The sequence below is a fragment of the Oryzias latipes genome, chromosome 24, assembly GCF_002234675.1.
Source record: "Oryzias latipes chromosome 24, ASM223467v1".
Classification (NCBI taxonomy): Eukaryota; Metazoa; Chordata; class Actinopteri; order Beloniformes; family Adrianichthyidae; genus Oryzias; species Oryzias latipes.
Window position 1 is genome coordinate 22,659,921 of NC_019882.2, and position 21,819 is coordinate 22,681,739.

The 21,819-nt window shown below is 42.7% G+C and overlaps 1 protein-coding gene across 3 annotated transcripts in view; it reads right to left on the bottom strand.

Moving 5' to 3' along the window:
• The window catches only part of hivep2 (human immunodeficiency virus type I enhancer binding protein 2), a 100,037-nt gene extending 93,634 nt beyond the window's left edge, over nt 1-6,403 (bottom strand). For all 3 annotated transcript variants that reach the window (XM_020714613.2, XM_020714615.2, XM_020714614.2), the window contains exon 1: nt 5,998-6,403. The gene's annotated coding sequence lies outside the window, so the exon portion shown is untranslated. The remainder of the gene's footprint in view (nt 1-5,997) is intronic.
• Nucleotides 6,404-21,819: the final 15,416 nt, after the last annotated feature.

Sequence of the window (21,819 nt, forward strand, 5' to 3'; positions counted from 1 at the left end):
CGAAAGAGCCATACAACACTGTAGTGTCCCTTTCCCACACTGTGGCACTGAGACTTAACCTCTTTTAAGGTTCTTTATTCTGGTTACTGTAGACCACAACAAATGCCGTAAATTAATTCATCAACTCCTGAATCTCTCCCGCTGAGACGAGAGCGCTTCTCCCAACTTTATATTCCCCCCTCCCGCTCCAGCCCTCCCATTACCCTTATTCGGCCCATAGCTGAACCCCATTGGTCCAAACTACCTAACAACAGGCTGAGCCACAGAACTGAGGGCCAATCAGATCTCTGCTTGATGCGTTTAATGAACTCCAGAACTTTTAATGCGACCCAACTTCACCCAGTCCAAGTCAGTCCACGATCATATGTTTAAAACTAAATATACAAGTGAATGTGTGCATTTGATGTAATTTCAACATTTTTAAAGTACAATAAGTCTGTGGATTCTTTTGAATAACATCGTTATGCTGTTGCTAATAAATGATGAATATTTCTCGTGGTAGTTTTGCTGATGGTCTAGTCTGGTTGATACGTGGTGAGTTTCAGCTTCATGCAGGCGTTGAGACTTTAAACGTGGTCGTAGGTCTGAATGTTCTGTAGATGTGAGACAGACTGCTCACATGCAGACGGGGAGCCAAACACACACTCACACGCTGCAGTGAGTGACGGGCAGCGGGTTTTACGTTTTTACAATCCCAGCGCGATTCACCTGCTGCCTGTCCCCACAACCCCTCACCCCCACCCTCTGCTTTCTCTCTCACACATCCCGTCCCCGCTACTGCGCGCTCTTTCTCAGAGACGGGAGCGCGCACTTTTAGGCACGGCAATTCACAGGTTTCCGGGTGGCACAAACTCTGTGAAATAATAGATAATAGTAAACTGATAGTTTTCTCTCCAAGGTACTCCGCTACTACCGCGCGCCTCTGGCATCGCATCTGGTCTAATGAAAAAAAAAGTATAATTAAAGATTTGTCTGCGAGCCACATGTGACCATCAAAAGCGCCATATATGGCTCACGAGCCATAGGTTCCCAACCCCTGCCTTAGAGCATGAGATGGGGAATTGTTATGCATGAAGACAAACGGTTCTTCTTTTTGTACCACAGAAGAAGGTGGTCAGTCAGAAACTCCACCTACTTTCCAGAGGTCATTCTCACACCTTCAGGGACCCTAAAGGGGTGAACCAGCTCTCTCCCCATGATTCAGGCCCAAAACACGACTCTACCACCTCCATGCTGACATCGCAGCCTTGTTGGGACGTGGTGGCAGTGACGTCAGGCAAGTGAGGCAGAGCCTCACCTGTCATAATGTGATAAAATAAAAAAGGTAAATTAAGTAAATATTATTTTCCACTGAGCTGTGTTAAATATACATGTTCAGTCAACTCAACACGTTTTCCACAGTTCTGAGGTTAAAATCGCAGAATTTGAGTGTTGTGTGATCACAGACGGAGCGGAAACTCCAGGTAAGGCTCTGAAACGCTGTGCCTCATGTCTGAAGGCAGGACTCAATGTTAACAGAGACGTGCTCTAGAAACACTGCTATAGGCCCACAGAAAAGGCTTTAGGTGAGGCATGCCTCACCAGCAGGGGGCAGATGTGAGCTGGCAGCTGCTTTGTAGCTACACTGGTGCTGTAGAAACAGAACAGACTAAAGGCCCGTACACAGCGGGACGAATATTCGCCAGGCGTTATTCGCCAGCGTTTTTCGCCACGTTTTTTGTGTTCACACCCAGGCGATTTTCGCTGACGATGAGCCGAGCGAACATGCAATTTCATTCCCTGACATTAGATGGCGCTTAATGTAAACAGAAATACTCCTGTACACAAGGTGGCGCTGCGCAACTTTAAGCTTCTTAAAGTCGCTTTTCACTCAGAAGAGACCAAGTATTTACGCGCTTGTCAGAATCATACAAAGAAAACATTAATATTTCAAGCACCAGTAGCTCCAACTGGTGCTTGGTTCGGGGATATTTTAGAATGTCCGTCATTATTTCTTCGCGGCAGTGTAGACGCTACTTGGCGTCTATCTTCTTCGCTGGTATGTGTGCTCAGGAAGGCAGTTTTGTGTTTGAGCGCCCCCAAGTTGTGTTTTACTGTAACTTCAGGAGCTCCAGACACGTGTGCAAAAGCGCCATTCTCATTGGTCGAATAGAATTCGACGCGACGCGTCGAAAAAAAAAAAACGAACCCGAAGCGTTTTTTTTTTTTTTTTTTTTGACGCTTTGACGCGTGGCGTTTTTTCGCGTCGGTGTGCACACTCACATTGGTGCCCTTTGTTTAGTCACGAGGCGTTAAACGCCGGAAATCGCCGGCGAAATTCGTCCCGGTGTGAACGGGCCTTAAGGACGTCTTTCTCCACTGAAAGGAAGAAACTCATATAAATTAAAGGAAAATAAGGAAGACTTTTCCAACAGATCATAGAGCTTTTTGTGAAGAAGGATGATCGGAGCATGGACTCAAAAAGTAAGGCCAAACATGTTTTTCAATGATTCTTTTTTAAAAATAACATGGGAGTAAGTGGAAAAATGTAAGTAAAATCATTGATTTTATTTTATCATTTTAGCAGACATTTGATAACTGATTTAAGCTCAAGACTTTGAAGTTGGAAAACCACCAGAAATAGTTACTGAGGGTCAAATGTGTGCTGAACACATCTGTATACTTTCATTTGTTTACAGTACATATGAATAATTTATACACAAGAAGAGTGTTCTATTCATGTCTATGAAAGAAATATTCTCTGTAGAAGAAATATGTTCTTGTGTGTATTTTATATTCTGATAGCTGCTGTTGGATGAATGCTGAAATATTCAGATCTTTCATTGTAAACAGTCGGTGCCTCACCAGCCATCAACCTCACTGCACATCACTGCATGGTGGCCATCCACCAACCATCCATTGGATCATCTGGACCATCCAGGGCTGCACGGGACTCTTCACGTTCGTGTGGAACGTCCTTCTTTAGTAGTTTTTCCTTTTTATTGAACTCACTTGCCAGACTAATTATTAAATGTGTCTGAGATTAATGTCAGTGATCCAAAGACACCAGACACACAATATCATCTATGAGTTTAATTGAAAAATAATGAATTGTATCTTTTTGACACTTAAATACAATTTGCATAATAATATGAAAAGGACTGTATACTTTTGTTTACTTGAAAATGATGAATGAAATCTTGATGTTTTCAATTCTGACTTCTGCTAACATGATCCTGAGCCCAAGCTTGGAAATCACATCCGGCTTAAAGAGAGAGCAGCTAACAGCCAGTTCACCAAGTTCTGGAGAGCTGATGATGGGAATCACCACACAAGCTGTCATGAGCCAAACTACTTTTGATTTACAATTCAATCCATTCACATATTTATTGCATTTTGCAGTTTTCAATTTGAGTAAATCTTTAAAGCTTTTTTAAAAGGAAGATTTGGAATTTTCTCCAAATAAATTAGGAGTCAATCCAAATAAAGATCATATGACTCTGGTTGTAACAATATATCTAAAAAAAAAAAGCCAGCAGCGTCTTTCTATTTATTGAGCTGATGGACAGGACAAGTTTAAAAAAAGATGAATTTTAATAATAAAGTATAATCCACACCGGTGTTTTTCAATCAACACACTGGTAGACTCATCTGAAATGCTCTTGACATTCAAATAAGTAGAAAAAAAAACTACCCGGACCAGGATCAAACCACAGAAAAACTTATACTGGGAGTGACATCTTTTCTGGATTTCTGGACTTCCAGGAACCCGGTAGATGCCTCAAGCAGTCATTCTCCAGAACAGAAAGGAGCCAGAGCTCCCCAGCACAAAAAGAAGCGGGGAATCACCGTACTCAATTCCAGGAACACGTCAGGACCTCAATGCAGAGCTCAGGTTACCTGCTTTTGGCACAGGACCCACACCTGCAGCACAGGAGCACCCACTCCACAAAGCAGCTTCACATTGTTGGGCAGTGTGGTGATGGTGTTTGTGTGCACCACACAGCAAAGCTTTTAAAAAGAGTTGAACTTGTTTCTAGAAAAGACAGTAAATGACCCTAGAGGTAGCTGTGAGAATCTGTCTGTGGCTTTGTTATCAACGTTGAGTTTTGTGTCGTTTACAGCTTCACCACAGCTAACGCTACTGAGAGGTCACTGACCATAGGGGTTCACAGCCCAGAACAAAATAAGCTCAACACCATGGGGGTCCCAATCCACTGCGACCTGTCACTTCTATTAAACACTAGGGGTGTAACAATTCATTTGGGTCCAAACAAACAAGTAAACTAGAATGAATGTCAAATCAATTCACATGTTAGTTTCTAAAGTTCAGCCCACTGTTGTTTTTCCACATCCAAAGAATCCAAAGGGAACATTCTTAGAACATTCTAGACACTGGATGGTCAACGAACAACTTGCCTCGAAAAGATCGATCTGGTTGGATAAATCGATTTATTGATTCACCATTACACCCCTATTAAACACGAATATAACAAATACAAATAATAAACCTGTTTGTTTGTACATGTTTCTGTATCTGTATGTTTGTGCGTATGTTTGTATGTGTTTTTGCATGTTTGTGTATGAGTGTGTTTTTCTTTATGAGAGTGTGTGTCAGTGTGTTTATTTGCAGGTTTCTGTATCTGTATGTGTGCAAGTCTGTGTATATTTGTGAGACTGTTCCGGCGTCTGTTTGTGCGCGCGTGTGTGTGTGTGTGTGTGTGTGGGTGGGTGGGTGTGTGATGGCCATCTGAAGTGGCAGCAGGACAGATGGTACGTAGGTTGGTCTCCATTTGACTGCCAAGACACACGGACCCCTGTCTTGTATGTGCATGCATCAGCTGTGTGTGCACAGGTCTCTCTCACACACACACACACACACCCACCCACACACACACACACACACACCTATAGGGGACCCACAGAACAGAACAGGGTCAACAGAGATTCTCTTGTTTTGCCCCAAGTTCAGTTTCTCAAAGTTGTTTCAGTTTCCAAAAATTCCTAAAGTCAGACTCTGCTGCTGTTAAAATGAATCCAGCTGTGTTCCACTGTCTCTGTAGACAGAAATAGATAACAATGATAAATCATAAACTTTGATAAATGACATGAAAGTCTATTTGAGAGGTCACACTGAAGCCAGAATAATCAGGACCTCCCCTGTGAGAAGTTGGACCCTCAAACCTGTCTGAACCCCCTTTATGATCAGTGCATATGTGTCCATAAAAAAAGGTGGAGAACCTCCACCCGTGAAAGTTGTTCACATAATTTCCCTCAGCTGGAATTTGGCCGACCGTGTGTCGGAGCATCCCTAGCGGGGCCCCTCTCTAGGCGGCTCCGCGTCATGGAACATTCCCGGAACCAGCCAGCGCGCCTCCCATCGTCCTCCGCCTCAGACACGCAGAGTCACTCCCGTGAGGCTGACTCCGAGTCCTCTCCCAGAGAGCGAGCAGGGGGACGCGGCTGCGTGTCAGCCAATCTGAGGAATGTCCTGAGCGCAAACAAGGAAACACCGCCGGAGCGCGTTCACGTTACCTCTGAGCTATTCGGACGCTGCGCGCGCAGCATAAGTGATCCAAGGATCCATTAATGGTTAGGCTTCAACAGGTGAGACGGTCTTCGGTCTCCTGATTTACTGAAGCCACGTGTGTTTTTAAAAATCCACTTGAGCGAAGCATGAGCGCAGAGGTTCCTGTTCGAGCTTCCGTTGCACAGTTTCACATCCACCAACGCGCCTCCCGCCCGCCCGCCCGCTCGCCCGCTCGCCCTCTGCCTCCGTCCTCCCCGGCTTCGCAGCCAGGCTGTGGCCGCGTAAGCTGCTGCAAATTCCTCAGGATATTACGCAACCCGGGTAATCTGCATGCAGCGAAATGCTGTCCGGGGTATTCCCCCCGCAATGCCGTGCCCTTATAAGCCAAGCAGAAAATCAAGACACAAGCTGTGCGGTCGGTCATGGCGCAGAAAAGCCCGCTGACACGCTCTTTTTCGCGAAAATATCGAGGAAGCTTCCTCTCTTACCTTCAGTCTGCGCTCCGGCTGCGCGTTTCCGAGATGACAACAAGCCGCAGCGGTGACAGAAGTCGATCCTGGACGGGCTGGACCCCGACAGGCAGCCCAACAGGCAGCCCGGCAGGCTCGGTTGTTAGAAATCCACAGCGGTCGAGGAAAAGGAGTGACCGGCGCGAAGACGCCACCGATCGGCGGAAAGAAAGTTGCGCGTAAAGCAGGAGATCCGCTCCTTCTCTGCAGGCAGACCGAAAGTAAATGCGTGCGTCTGCCTGTGTTGTGAGCGCGTACCAGGGTGAAATCAGGAGACACGTACACGCGTCCGCGCGAGGGGGTTATTCCAAGCGCCACTTCCCAGAATAGCAGCACAGAGAGGAGTGAGAGCGCAAGACAGGGGCGTGTGTGTGCGCGTCCGTGTGCGTAGGCGCGCGTTGAAGTGTTTGTGTGCGCGCGCTTGTGTGACGTCGTCGGATCCCCCAATGCGCAACCAAGGCAGAGGGAGGGGAGGAGCGGTGGCCGAGGAGGAGGCAGTGTCTGGCGGCAGAGAGCGAGCAGGCTTCCCCGGTCACCTCTGGAGCGACCTGTCTGTCTGTCTGTCTGCTCGGATTCCCCGGTCTGTCTGCGCATTCACCATGACGGCAGACTGTTTATGACTACAACACTGCAAACATTAACTTTAGCATCACCATATTACACAGATTAAATGAAAATGATTTGATTCATTAAAAGCCCAAATCCATTCCAACAGCTTGACAGCAGAAAGCGCTTCATTTCTCCAGACTCCAGTTAGCCAGTGATGAACGGACAAGCCATCCTGTATGGAGCCCCAAACTGTTCATAATTAAATAAATAAATACAACCTTGTGTAAATATTATTACAATCAACCAATAAATCTCTCATAAATATATAAAATGATCATGAAATTGTGAAAAACTTACACACAAATTTTAAATTAGCCATTATATCATCAAATATATTTCATGTTGCTTTAAAAACCTGTTCATTATTTAAAACAGCATTTTAGAATATTAATTTTTAATGATGTTGAATATTATTATCTTTTTGGAACTCTGATTTAAAAATCAATATTTTCCGAAGTAGCTTTGTTTTTATGTCACATTGCTGTTTTTCACAATGATTTATTTTTGTCAGAATGAGCTTTTTCAGCAGAATGAGTCTATCTGTCAATCAAACCAGACAAGGTGGAGACACTTGTGATTGGCTACTCCTTTAGTCAGAGAACAACAACAACCCCCTAACTACATCATCAAAGAGGCTTCGGCAAATGTGCACACCCCTCAACACTAGGTGGGAGTATGCACATCAACACATCCACAGTGTTGCCACATTCGGCGATTTCCAGCTAAATTGGGTGGTTTTGGTTCTAAATTTGTGGGTAAAAATGGCTTTGGGTGTCTAGACATAATTTGGGTGGTTTTAGGTTTTACTTCATCTTTTTCTTTTTTCTCATGAAAATATATTAGCGGATCAAGTTATGGTGCTATGGTCCGGTGTGCCTGATGTGTTGTTGAGTGACTTCTGTAAAGAGGATGAAGGAGAGGACAGCATGAGAACGGTAAGGAGGGAAGTGAGGACGTGAAAGAAGACCCCCCCCCCCCCGAATAGTACAAAGTGCAGTTATGTACAAAGAGACATGCTTATGAAGAACAGTTTATACTGCAAGCTACCAGCTACGTGGAGGAACATGGGAATAGAGCAGCTGCAAGAGAATTCAAGATGAATAAATATATTTTTACAAGTGGAGGAAGCTGGAAAACGAACTCCGGCAAGACAAAAAGACGCGGCTGAGTTTTCACGGAAACACGGCAAGGTGGCCCGAGTTAGAAGACCAACTAGAGCAATGGATTCATATTCAGAGAACAGCTGAGAGAAGCGTATCTACAGTCTCCATTGGACTGAAGGCAGGAACGCTTGCAGAGGAAATGAAAATTAAACATTTTCAAGGATGTCCGTCATGGCGCTTTCTTTTAATGAAACTGTGCCATCTTTCCATCCGTTCAACGACTATGGTAGCGCAGCAACTTCCAGCAGACTACCAGGAAAAGCTGTCCATCTTCCGCTCCTACTGCAGTAAAAAGATGGTGAACAGGGCGTTTAAAGTAATGTTACGAACGGCGTCGGAGCAATGGATGACGGATGCCGAACACACTTTTACTAAGACTGGGAGGCAGCGCCGGGTTTGTGAATGGATTGTAGAATCTTAGGCTAACGTGCTTGCTTGCTCTGTTCTTCAAGCTTTCACAAAGCCGGCATCATTGATGAGGAGCCACACGGCAACGAATCGGACTCTGACAATGATGAAAGGAAACCTGGCGTGTTTGATAGGAATTTAGCCCAGCTGTTCATTTCAGATACCGAAGAATTTGATGGATTTTTGGATGCTGATTGATGACTGAAAAAAAAAAACTAAATCACAATCAAGTCAGTTTTGCTCCTACTGCCTTTTACAAACACACACTATCATGCATGTTTTACCCGTATGTTTTAAAGTGGCCGTGCCTCAAAACATGCTCCTTTTGTTTGTGTTTAATACAGAAAAAGCACCTATAAATTTCAGATGACTCAATGGGAACTTCAAGATGTGGATGACCAGAGTTTTAAGAAACCTCCTCTGTGGTCCACACAAACCGGTGCTCAATTGCTCTTAAACGAGCAAAAACTGAGTCATAGATGTTTGCATCTTCTGCAGCAATTATCAAGCTGAGCATTTCCAAAGTGTTATAAACGACTCAAAGTAGCGTCTGCTGACAGATTGTTAGTATTTGATCCGCTAATTTCAGCAAAGCCGAGCGGATGTCAGCAAAATATGTCATCTTTCTGACTGGCACACCGCAGAGCGGCTCTCTAGGAGTACGAGTAGATGTCAAGTTGATTAGCTGATGTGCGTTTAGACCCCACCCACTCTCACTGATTGACAGACAGACTCATTCTTCTGAAAAAGCTCATCTTGAAATAAATAAGTCATTCTGAAAAGCGGCAATGTGACATAAAAACAAAGCTACTTTAGAAAAGATCGGTTTTGAAATCAAAGTTTCTGAAAAAAGCCGTAGAATTATAATATTCACCATGATTAAAAATTAATATTTTAAAATGCTGTTTAAAAATAATGAACAGGTTTTTAGAGCAACATGAAATATATTTAATAATACAATGACTAATTTAAAATTTGTGTGCAGGTTTTTCAATTTCATGATCTTTTTTACATGTTTATGAGAGATTTATTGGTTGGTTGTGTGATTGCACGACGTCATATTTTTTTTTTTAATTATGAACAATTTGGGGCTCCATATTTTTTTAAATTATGAACAATTTGGGGCTCCATGTAATTTAAATTATGAACAATTTGGGGCTCCATATTCCTTGGGGGATTGTTTACCTCATTCTGAGAGCTGCACATTCCTTCCCACCAGGTGAACTAAAAGTAAAAGGATCAACCAAACTTCAACTAATCTACCTTCTCACTAGATGTCCCATGCAGCTGTTTTCAGCTTCAGCATGAAGCATGATCGACATTTATTTCAGAAACCATCAGAGAAGGAAGTGGCATGGTCAATGATTGTACGGTTTTGTTTTCCACTCTCAGAGGGTGACTTTACACCTAAGTCACCTGTATGTTTGTGAGGGACGTTTTAAAGAAAACAGTTTGCGGGTTTATCTGCAGAGCAGAAATCTACTCTCGTCTTTTTCACACAGAAATAATCTCTACATCCATCTTTTCTTTTGAAAGGTGAGTGATTGCATTTGTGTCAGGATTGTACGTTTTTGGACAAATCTGATGTCTCATCAGAAATCTACTGCCAGACTTAGGTTTCTCCAATCCTCCTATCCGGTCATAGGGCTCAAGAACCACTCAGGCGGTCTGTACTGATCTGTGCTAGACCACAATTTGGTCTGGTTCCACTTCTCCTGGTCCAGCTTTTACATCATCTAAACCAGATTTAGTGGCCAATGAGAAATGTCCACATGAGACAGAAGAACTGAAATAACACAGTTTCTCTAATGTCCTAAATTACACATGGTCCAACATCTTGCCCAATGTTCATGTAAAAATACAACATGAACTACTTCTCAACAAAACAATAATCCTCTAAACAGCTAAAACCCAATTCAAAATTCAATTATGGACACAACAAACTACTACACTGTAGTTTTATTCTTTTCATGAAAGCTCCACATAGACAATCAGAATTTGCATTCAGTGCATCTTTCAAAGCTACACAAATTCCAAAACTACACAAAATGCATTTAATACAAATCACAAAGCAAAGCGTGATTGGAAAGGGGCATTATTAGATATATTTCCCCCCTCACCTAATCCCAATAAAAGCCTTAAATGGTCTTTTCCACAACCAGTTTACTCCAAAACCCAGTGGTCATCAAATCAACATCTTAGTACACAAGAGATATGACAAAATTATTTTTCTGACAGTTTTCAAATGAATAAATAAAAAAATGTGTTCTGAACATTATTTTAAATTGAAAAGAATTTGCACAACTTCCTTCTTGTGTTTAAGTTAAATCTCCTTTTATTATTTCAATCCACAGAAGTGAAGATAAATGACCCAAACAATAAAATATTGATTAGAAGATACAAAGATGTAGTAAACTGCTGTGTAGCTCCATCAAAATCCTAATTTGGATCCTAGCCTGGACCTTTTCAGTCACTAAAAACCTTTCTCTATATATGCTGAATGTTTACCTGCACAGGGCCTGAAAGTAACATGCGTGAATCTTTTTTTAATTTGTCTTTTAAATTACACGAATAATTCAGTTGCATTGCAGATGGTGATTTTATTGTCTCTAGATTGCAATGTGTTACATGACTAGGCCTAAAAGCAGTCACATGGACTTGATTTTACTCTAGAAGATGTTCCTTCTTTTCTCCAAGAGACTTTTTCAATTCTGAACCTTTGTTCTTCAATGATTTGTGATCTTCACTGGTGTCCATGGATTACATGAAATCTTTCCACCTTTATCCACCTTTGTCATGGTAGGGAGAACACGTCAATGGAAGGGGAGGGGGGGTCATCTAAGATAGCACAAGGTTTAAGACATGACCCCTCCTTCTAAGTCTGAAGGGAAGAGCTAACACAAAGTCAAAGTGGTCTTGGGTGTTTTAGTCCCTTTTTCATCAGCTAGTGTGTGTGTGTGTAGGGGGTTTGTTTTCTATTCTTATGAGGGAAGCCACTTTGTTGCGTTTCAAGAGACAGTTGTAGACTGATGGAGGATTGTACCTGAATCTACCATTTCTATTGACAGATGCGTTGTTTTTTCGAATGTGTTTTAATCTTTTGTAGCCCTGTGTTAGAGTATTCAGAACAGTTCTTGGAGATCAGATGAAAAGTCTTCAAAAATAAAACCAAGTCCAGTTGATTGCTGTTTTACCTACTACTACTTTGATAGAATGGTCTGGATGAATGACAGAGAACTCAGATACTCATGATAAATTCTAATCCACATGTTAACATAGTAACAGGACAGAGAGATGCCCAGTTGCTACAAATGAAAGTGTTTGGGTCAGTGAGGCCTGACAGCAAACTCAGCTCAGACATTTAGGTCAAAATGAAATAAAGCTTGAAGCAGCTGTCAAAAAGCAGATAAAATGAAAAAGTGTTTGTGGGATTTCCTGTCATCAGATAATTCCTCAGTGTTGCTGCTACGAACATTTTGTTCAGTTAGTCTGTTGTAATGTACAAGCTACTGAATATGTAATGAACAAAAGACTAGCCAACTCTAAGTTTATTAGCAATGCCTTACCCTACAGGTAAGGCATTGCAGGTCAAGACGTTCTTCTTCCTGGGTTTTTCTGTTTTGTCTCGTGAGTGTTTGTACTTTAATCAGACTCAGCTGTACTATGAGTAAAATGTAGAGGCAGGTTTGGTACTAATGCTGATGGTGGAGGATAGATGGACAGGACTGCGTGTTGTGTTTTTAAGAGGAAGCCCACTGTGATCTGGCAGACCCTGACGTCCTCTGGTACAGGCGTATTTGTTAAAACCAAAACCCACAGCGAGGCTTCATTCAGTCACTCCAGTCCTCGTCACCAGCCCAGAGAACATCAGGAACGCAGAGACTGTTCATGTTTTTAAAGGGAGGCTTTTCAACCTGCTTTTTCCTGAAATATGTAGATGTGTATTTGATGGTCAAATTGTGTATTCGTTCTTGGTTTTCTATGTTTTATTCAGGACGATGGTTTTTATTGGATCGTTTAAATCTAGTTTTAGTCAGCTTACATATTCTTGTTGGTTGCAGTTTCTTTTATCTCCCTTTATACTATAATGTATTTGAATCTTTTCACATTTGGTGAAACTCAGCAGAACCTCCACACCCCTAATTAAGTCTTGCTGGTTAAATGGGTAGAGTTATTTTCCCAGTTCTGGCTGCTTACTTCGATATAAGTGTGTGTGGGGTGGGGGGTGCAGTGACATCTTCTGTGATTGTGATTAGGGGGGGTCGCTGGTGTGGACAGATCCCCATTATTTCTCACTTCAGCATTGAGCAAAAGTCTATTTCTATTCTTCTTTATATGTCATTTTACATTTCACAATGTGAGGGGTGAAGGGTTGAGGGAAATTTGTTTTATTTTATATAACTTGTATTTTTCCAGGCAAGACAGATTGAGAAAAATATCTTATTTTCACTGGCAGCCTGGCTAAGACAAGACCTCTTGAAAAATAAAAGGAAAAGGATTTGTGTCTTTAACATTTTTTTATGTGATGGTCTTTTTTTAAGATTTAAAATGATCTTTTCTCTGTCAAACACTTTGTGCAACAAATGTGGGAAATGTGCTTTATAAAGAAAGTTTGATTTGATAGTTTTGATTACCACTGACCTCTGAGTATCCAAAGCAACTCTGTGGCAACACGGCTCCATAGCAACAGAGAGCCAGCAGCTCCTGATGCATCACTTTGCATCTGCTTTTCATGTGATAGTGGACAGGAAGCTTCAGGCTAGAAACCTGTCTGCCCGTAAAAGTATGAAGCAGAAATGTGAGATTAAGTCTGCATCAAAAGTCCTGATAAGTTCAAACAAAAGATTTTCTAATTGTTTTTTCTAACAAGCTAGTTTTCATTTTGATGAAGTTCTTCAACTGTGCAAAGGTAAACTTGAATGAAATAAAAATATACTGCTATCAAACTATTGTTAAGCAACTCCTGGACAATGGCAGAATGTAGCACACTTTAAGTTTATAATATAATACGACTGGCTGCAGAGGTAAGAGCGGTAAACCTCTGCTCCAGAAAATCACAAGTTCAGTTCCCGCCTTGCCCGTCCAATTGTCCTTGGGCAAGACACTGAACCCCACTTTGCTCCTGGTGGTTACAGGTTGGAACCAGTGTTGGTTAGCGGTGCCACCATCAGTGTGTGTGGATGACTGGAACTGTGACTGTAAAGCGCTTTGTGCCTTCTAACAAGGTAGTAAAGCGTTAAATAAGGGGGTTAAATGCCTTGCTGTCAACATTAAACCAAAAGTTTATCTCTGTTTTCATCAATTCAGCCAAAATGTGCATTTATAACTCTGTCTGGGCTATAATACTGTTATGTTATCCTTTTCTTTCTTATTATTAAAATATATTCAGGCCTTAATGGCTTGTTTTGTTAATAATGTAACCTGGAATGTCAAAGGCCTGAACCACCCAGTTAAAAGGAAAAAAGCTCTCACTCACTTAAAGAATATGGGTTCAGAAATAGCATTTGTTTAGAAAACGCACCTCAAAAATGCAGACAATGCCCACTTGAGAGGTGGTTGGGTTGGACAGCTATTTCATTCCACTTTTCAGGCGAAGCCTAGGGGAGTTGCAATATCAATAAATAAGAATATTTCTTTTACCCCCTCTTTAGTCTTAGCTGATCCCAATGGTAGACATATAATCTTATACTTATATTAATCTATAATCTTAAAGTCATTCTTGTCATGGTGCCTCTGTCAGCCCCACCCCTCTCTGCTCTGCTCCGGAGGAGTCCCAGCTGTTGCCACTCACCTCATCAGCCCTGCTGCCTTCTTAACCCTTGTACTATCCTAGGCACTCTAACATTGGGAGTGGGGTCATCTAGACCCACTAGACAGTGGGCTGAACCTTTTTTCTTCAATGATTTGTGATCTTCACTGGTGTCCATGGATTACATGAAATCTTTCCACCTTAATCCACCTTTGTCATGGTAGGGAGAACACGTCAATGTAAGGGTGGGGTCATCTAAGATAGCACAAGGGTTAAGGAGATCCACAGCCAGTATTCGTCACCAGTTCGTTGCTCCTCCATGGTGCTTGTCTGGTCTCTCATGTTTATGCCAAGAAATAAGTCTTGTTTAGTAATTTTGCCTAACGCCTCGCTTCCAGGACTCTATCATCCACGAGTGATACCTGGGATTTCCTCCAGAACTGCCTGTTCTATCCACGCTCTTCTCGCCAGCCGCTCATGCCCTCTCAGAAGCCCTCCAGCCTCGCCTCGTCTTCCTGCCACCCACCTGCAGTCTCGAGCCGAAGACATCACCTCTGGAAGACCACCTACAAGAACAAAATAAATCAAACTACTTACCTTAAAACTCTCCTGTGTTCCTTCTGGGTCTGTCTCAAAGTCTCGAATATCATGACAATTCTAGCTAATATATACGCTCCAAACACTGATGATCCAAAATTTTTCCCCTGTATTTTTGAACAACTGCCATGTTTAAATTCACATATTCTCATTATGGGCGAAGACCTAAAATTGTGTTTGAATCCAGAGATGGATAGATCCTCTGTTGAACCAGGATATGCAATATCCAAAGCCACTTCCTATGTTCAGTCTTTCCTCTCTACCTATGGCGTCTTAGATATTTGGCATTTTTTGCATCCACAGGACAGGCAATATTCTTTTTCTACAATGCTCACAAGACTTAAAGTAGAATAGATCACTTTCCAACAGATAATAAACTGACCCTCCATATTCAAGAATGTGATTATCAACCAATTGTAATATCAGATCATGCACCACTGGTGTTAAAATTAAAAATACCAGGAGTATCCCCACCCAGACGGCATTGGAGATTCAACTCTCTGTTGCTGAGTGACGAATCATTTTTGAAATTTATTTCTGATCAAATATCCTTGTTTTTGGAGATTAATTTAACACCGGTTGAATCCATAGCATCAGTTTGGGAAGCCTTAAAGGCATATCTTAGAGGTCAAGTGATCTCTTATGTAGCTAAAAAGAAGCGAGACGCTGTCTCTCCAAAAAAATATTTCGAGAAACGGATTGCAGACTTGGACAACAGACACTCATTAAATCCCACACATGATTTATACAAAGAACATCTAAAACTTTGTGCAGAACATGATAGGCTCACTTCTCATTCCAAAGAATACCTACTGTTAAAAAACAGGAGTAATATTTATGAACATGCTGATAAGTCAGGAGAGGTTCTAGCAAGACAGTTGAAGGGTTCATGAGCCAAACAAGCTATAAGCGCGGTGACAAGCCGGGGAGATGGTCATAGGTCAGCAACAGACAAATGATGCCTTCCGAGACTATTACTACAATTTATATAGTTCGGATGATACCTGTGATTCTGATCTTCTCCAACTTTTTAAGACATTGCCATATACCAGCATTGTCTCTGGAGGATGTCTCTGTCTTGGATGCACCAATACAACAGCAGGAGATCAAAGCAGCTATTAAATCCTTACAGCCACACAAATTACTAAGTCCAGACGGTCTACAGAGTGAGTTCTAAGCAGCTTTCTCTGAAAAATTGGCTCCAATGTTAGCCAAAGTATATACAGACTCTTTTAACAAGGGCGTTCTTCCAAGTAGTCTAAACCAAGCATGCATCACATTACTCCCCAAAAAAGACAAAAAATCTCTTAGATTGTGGATCTTATAGGCCCATCTCGCTTCTGAACTGCGACTATAAAATCTTAGCCAAAGTTCTCGCATGTCATTTAGAAAAAGTGCTGCCCACCAATATATCATGTGACCAGACTGGTTTTGTAAAAGGTTGGCAATCCTTTTTTAACATTCGTCGTTTATTTACCATTATGTACACCCCCACTATTAATGAAACCGAATGCCTTCTCTCCTTGGACACAGAAAAAGCTTTTGATAAAGTGGAATGGATTTATCTGTTTGAAACTTTGGGAAGATTCGGACTTGGTGGACCACTGTTATAACTGTTATAACTGCTATAACTGTTATACTCATGTCCCTCAGCCATGCTCCTTACAAATGATACATGTTCCTAACGACTACATCGTGGTACCCGTCAAGGATGTCCCCTGAGCCCCATTCTTTTTGTATTAGCTATCGAACCGTTAGCTATCGCTATAAGAAGTCATTCTTCCATTCATGGTAAAGAAAGTTGGGGCACAGAACATAAGCTAGCTCTTTATGTCGACTGCTGTTCATATCCAGGTCTGAAACAACAATACCAAATATCCTAGACCTCCTGACAAAATTTGGTGAAATCTCAGGAGACAAACTAAACCTACATAAAAGTGAACTGCTGCCACTGAACACTTCAGAATTAGTTTTAAGAAGCATCAATTTACCCTTCAAGATTGCCAAGGAGGGGTTTGTATATCTTGGAATTAGAGTGACAAGATATTTTTGTGACCTTTTTAAAGAAAAAGTTCTTTAAGTGGTCACCCCTTTACCTCTCATTAATTGGTCGTGTAAATGTGGTTAAAATGTCAATATTGCCCAGATTTTTACACTTATTTCAATGCCTGCCAGTGTTAAACTCTAAGCCTATTTTAAAAAGCATCATAGAATAATTTAATAATTTATTTGGAATGGTAAAAAGGCACGTTTACGTAAAGAACATTTGATGTAAATGTTGGAAAATATAATCTGTCGCTTTGAGATTACTTTCCTTGTTGCATGTTCAATAAAGTCGAGAAGGAGAAAACCACGGGATTCGACCGGATTAAGTGTAACAAATTTATTCCCTAACAATATTTCTAAAAACAGAGTAAAACAAAATAAAACAGATCATCTGGGTTCCCAAAGTTTCAGAGCTTACAGAGCGCCGAATTACAAACGTCTTAACGTGTCAGCCTGTTGGGAACAAAGAAAGTTTCTCCGTCCAGCTGTTTTAACATCTCGGTTTCAGCCGCCTCCTTCGTAACACAGCATGGCGTCCAGACTCCTCCTCTGGACGCTCGGATTGGCTGGCAGGGAGCCTGCCTACTTCTGTCAGTCCATATTAGGAGTCAGCATCCGTTCCCCGCGTCTGAAGTCACCTCCCAGACTGACATGGTCCCGCAACCAAATGGCTCCCTAGGTGGCCCCCCCATGTGGCCGGATCTTCTTAACATACAGTAGACAATACACCTTTGTTCCCCACACGGGAGCAGATGCCTGTGGCGATTCCCAGGGATGGAAATCAGTCTCAGAGATGATTGATTTATGATCCAAGTCAGACCTACAACCAAATGGCCTCAGAAGATCAAAGACCGTTTTCTCCTGCAGGGGGTTGAGATTGGAGCTGCAGCACCACAACCTCTCCACATATGCAATGTTCAGGAAGCCCCTTTGAAATTTCAAAGGAACCACACACAGTAAACCTGAAGGAAACCTTCAATGAAATAAAGATAAGATAAAAGCCTAGGAGAAATGAGAACCACAAAAAATAAATTCCTTCAAAACCAAAACAGGAAGGTGGTCTAGGTCTTCCCAATTTTCGCTACTATTACTGGGCTGCCAATTGGTGTTTTCTTTCTTTCTGGGGGAAATATTCAGATGGTGCTGGGCCAACATGGGTAGAGATGGAAAGACTTTCTTCTAGCCCGATTTCCCTGCTACATGTAATTGGGGCATCTCTTCCTCTAAGTAAGAACTTGTCATTAAGCAATCCAATAGTTCATAATTCTGTTAACATTTGCTTACAATTCAGGAATCACTTTGGTCTGTTAAGAATGAGTCCCAATTGCACCTAATGTTTTCTTCCTACCTTCAGGCCAAGGCTCTACATTTCTCAGGTGGCAACAACAAGGGCTGAAAACTCTCGATCATTTATTCCATGAACATAAGTTTGCATCTTTTCAGCAGATATCTGATAAGTGCAACCTTCCAACTCCTCATTTTTTTAGATACTTGCAGATTTGTCACTTTGTTTCAGTCTGCATTCCAGGGTTCTCAGACAAACCTCCAAATAATGCAATGGATGAGATCATGATTTCTGATCTCCTCTAAAAGAAAGCCTTTTCCGCTGTGATGGGTCTGATTTCAAGTCTGGATACAACTTCACTTTTGGTCAGTAAAAAGGGTTGGGAGACTGATCTTCAAATTAAGATCAGAGTGGGGTGATGTTTTGAGAAAGATTCACTCCTCACTATGCGCCTAGCATAGTCTTATTCAGTTTACAGTGGTTTACAGGATTCACCTTCATAAATCAAAATTGGCAAAAATATACCCAAACATGTGATAAATGTAAAACTGGAGAGGCTAATCTCATTCACATGTTTTCGTTTTGTCCCAAAATACAAATTTTTGGGGGCAAAGTTGGTGAAGCATTGACTGCTGTATTTTGAACTAACATTCCTTTAACCCTTGTGCTATCCTAGGCACTTTAACATTGGGAGTTGGGTCATCCAGACCCACAAGACAGTGCACTGAACCTTTTTTCTTCAATGATTTGTGATCTTCGCTGGTTTCCATGGATTACATGAAATCTTTCCACCTTTATCCACCTTTGTCATGGTAGGAAGAACACGTCAATGCTCACCTTCACCTGATAGGATAGAACAAGGGTTACATCCACTACTATTACTTTTTGGGGACAGGGATAAAACCCTAAAATTGCCTACTAGGGGTCAGGAACTAATTGTTTTCTAAACCCTTCTGGCTCGACGCCTAATTCTTTTAAAGTGGAAGGATGTTGCCCCACCCACAGTGACACATTGGATTAGGGACGTACTGTACCATCTCAAATTAGAAAATATTCGTTATACTGTGAGAGGTTCAGAAAGAAAATTTCTTGAAACATAGAGGCCTTTTCTGGACTTTTTTAATCAGCAGTCTAAGATTCAGGATTAACTTTGGTTTTATGCACAGGTGACTTATTTTGTGTACCTTCTGTATGTACGGCCAACCTTTCTTTCTTTTTTCCTTTTCATGTGAGTACATTTGACAGCAGGTATAGGGTTTGTTTTATTTTTGTTTTTCCTGTTTGTGCAATATATTTGTAAAATAAAAGAAACATATTAAACACGAAATATTCTTACTGACAGTCGTTCTTATCTTGTCATTCCAGACTTAGTCATGTTCATCATTTAGATACACAAAAATACACACAATCACACATAAGCACAGGCACAGACACTCGCACACCCACACCCAAACACACACCCCACACACACACCTTAACACTCAAACCACACTGCACAGGTACAGTGACACAGAGATGCACACATGCACAAAAATGCAGATATACAGGTATACAGACACATAGGCAGTTTCAGAGGAATTGCTCCTGTGTGCCGGGTGCTCCCTGTCTGAGAGTGAGCCATTTGTTTTTGCATGTCACTCATACCTCTCAATCAACACACACCTGGGCGGTATTCCAGGAAGCATGTTTAAACTACCCTGACTTTAACCCTGAACTCTGGCTGAAATCCGCCTGAACTTGCTTACTCTGTGTATGTCAGTTCCAAAAGACCGGGTATGAGTTAGCGTAACTACGCTGGACTTGGTAACCCTGGGTTAATGCACGTGCACAGCAGGTACATAAAGACATTCTCAATGGATCGCAGATTTCCTGAGTCACCATGGAAACGCGTGGAGAAAAAAAGAGAGCGCGACACTTAAGTGAGACGGAGTCTGAGATTAATGACAGCGTATGAGGATTATACGTCCATCAAAAAAGTAACACGGTTGCTTCATCAGCAAAAGAAAGAGTTTCTGCTTAGAGAAAAAGAACGGATAAAGTAAACGCAAGAGGTTCTGATCTTATTTTCATTGTGACGCATATATATATAACTTATCCAACTTAAATTAATTCAATTGGTAACAAGTAATTAAGTTAAATTTTTTCAACCTAATTTCTTATATCTATGCAACTCAATATTTTTTACAACTCAAATTTACATATTTATTTAACTAAATGTCATATTACTCCTATTCAATTAAAGTTTTTCCATCTTCGTTTATTGTAATTCTTGAACTGTCACCTGGGGGGGGGGGGGGGGGGGGGGGGCTACTTGGCAGTGGTCCCCCTCCCATGGTTTCCGTATGGAATGGGTCCCCCCTCTCTCGGTTTTTATTTTCACCTCAGACATGTAGGGTCCTTGGTAGGGGGGGTGCTTGGACATCACTGCCAGCAAGAAGCAAATGTCCTCTTAGCGCCCTACCCACCAATTTTAACTGCACCGTAGACATTTAGGGCCCCTTGGTGGGGATGGTGCTTGGACATCACTGTGAGTAATCAGGAGATGTCCCCTCAGTGCCCTACCCGCCAATTGTAACTGCACCCCCTTAGTACACACACCCTTCCCCCCTCAAAATATACATTCCAAGATAAACACACACACATGCACACACACACCCTCACAAACACACACACTCATTTCGCAAGGAAGGTGGGACCTTGGACCATCTGTCCCCTACCCCATCCCTGGTGGGGGGTACAGGGCCCTTGGCAACGGCGGCCGTGTCCCCTGGGTGCTGGTTTCCTGGGCCCGGCGGTCCTCTTTCCACGCAGGGAGAGAGATCCCTGAGCCTTTTTTTTTGGCGAGGTCACAAGCCGGGTATCGCATTACACCTGAGCCGGGGTTTCTGTGTCCCTGTGGGGTGGGTTCTGGTCCTTGCCCCAGGGGGCTGGGCCTCGCCAAATTTCCAATAGTGGCCAAGCCAGGTCTGGCCATGTTTACAACAACCCTTGTGGGTCCCCCCTTCTTCCCGGGGTGCCCCCCTCCTGGGCGGGGGCGGCTGGCCCCTGTCTTGCTCCTTTCTGGAACAACCGTGGGCCTGGTGGGTGGCTGCCTGGAGGACGGAGCGGGTCTCCCTTGGGGGGTCCTGGCTCGTACCTGGGGTTGGGGCGGGGGGATGCCCGGAACTCGTTGATGAGTTGCCTGTCTGGGGATGTGGGCGCCCCTCTCGGGGGGGGGGGGGGGGGGGGGGGCTGTTGGGCCCTCCTAGCGCTGCGTAGGGGGGCTGCTCTCCTGGTTGGGCTTGGGCGGCACTCTCTTTCCCCCCATGATTCCCTGCTCTCTGGCTCTGGGGCGGCGGTCCTGCTGGCCCTGGCCTGGGTGGCGGATGCGATCGCCCGGGGGGCGGTTTTTCTTTACCTGCTGCCATGTGGCATTGGGGGGTTCTGGCTGCCGCGGCTGCTGCCCGCGGGGGTCCTGGTGTGGGGAAGGCTGGTCCTATCCCCCCTCTCTTTAACATCCCTCTCTCTTCTCCCCTCCTTTCGTTTTCCGTCCGGTCCAACACAAAAGATTTTCAAAAACGATCAGAATTAATAAAGATTGACCTTGATTACAAAAGGGGTTTATTCAGACATACCTCTGGTTTGTCTGAAGATTTATAACCCCTGTTGTTAAAGTAAAATATGTCCAACACAAGAGGCCTTCAGCTTTCATCTGTTTGCCCAGCTGTTGGACAGGACAAGTTAGAAAAAGAAAAAAAAAAAAAAAACACACTTAAACCCAAAATCCATCCAGACAGGCAAAAGGAATGGTATCCCACAATTCCTTGCGGATCTTGCCGATCTAGCAGCAGCACCAATGTTACACCTACTTAATTGAAGTAATTTGAAAAAAAGTAAAATAAATGTCTGGTAACGTGTTATTTTAAGATGACTTAACTAAAAATAATTGATTTATCTTATCTGAA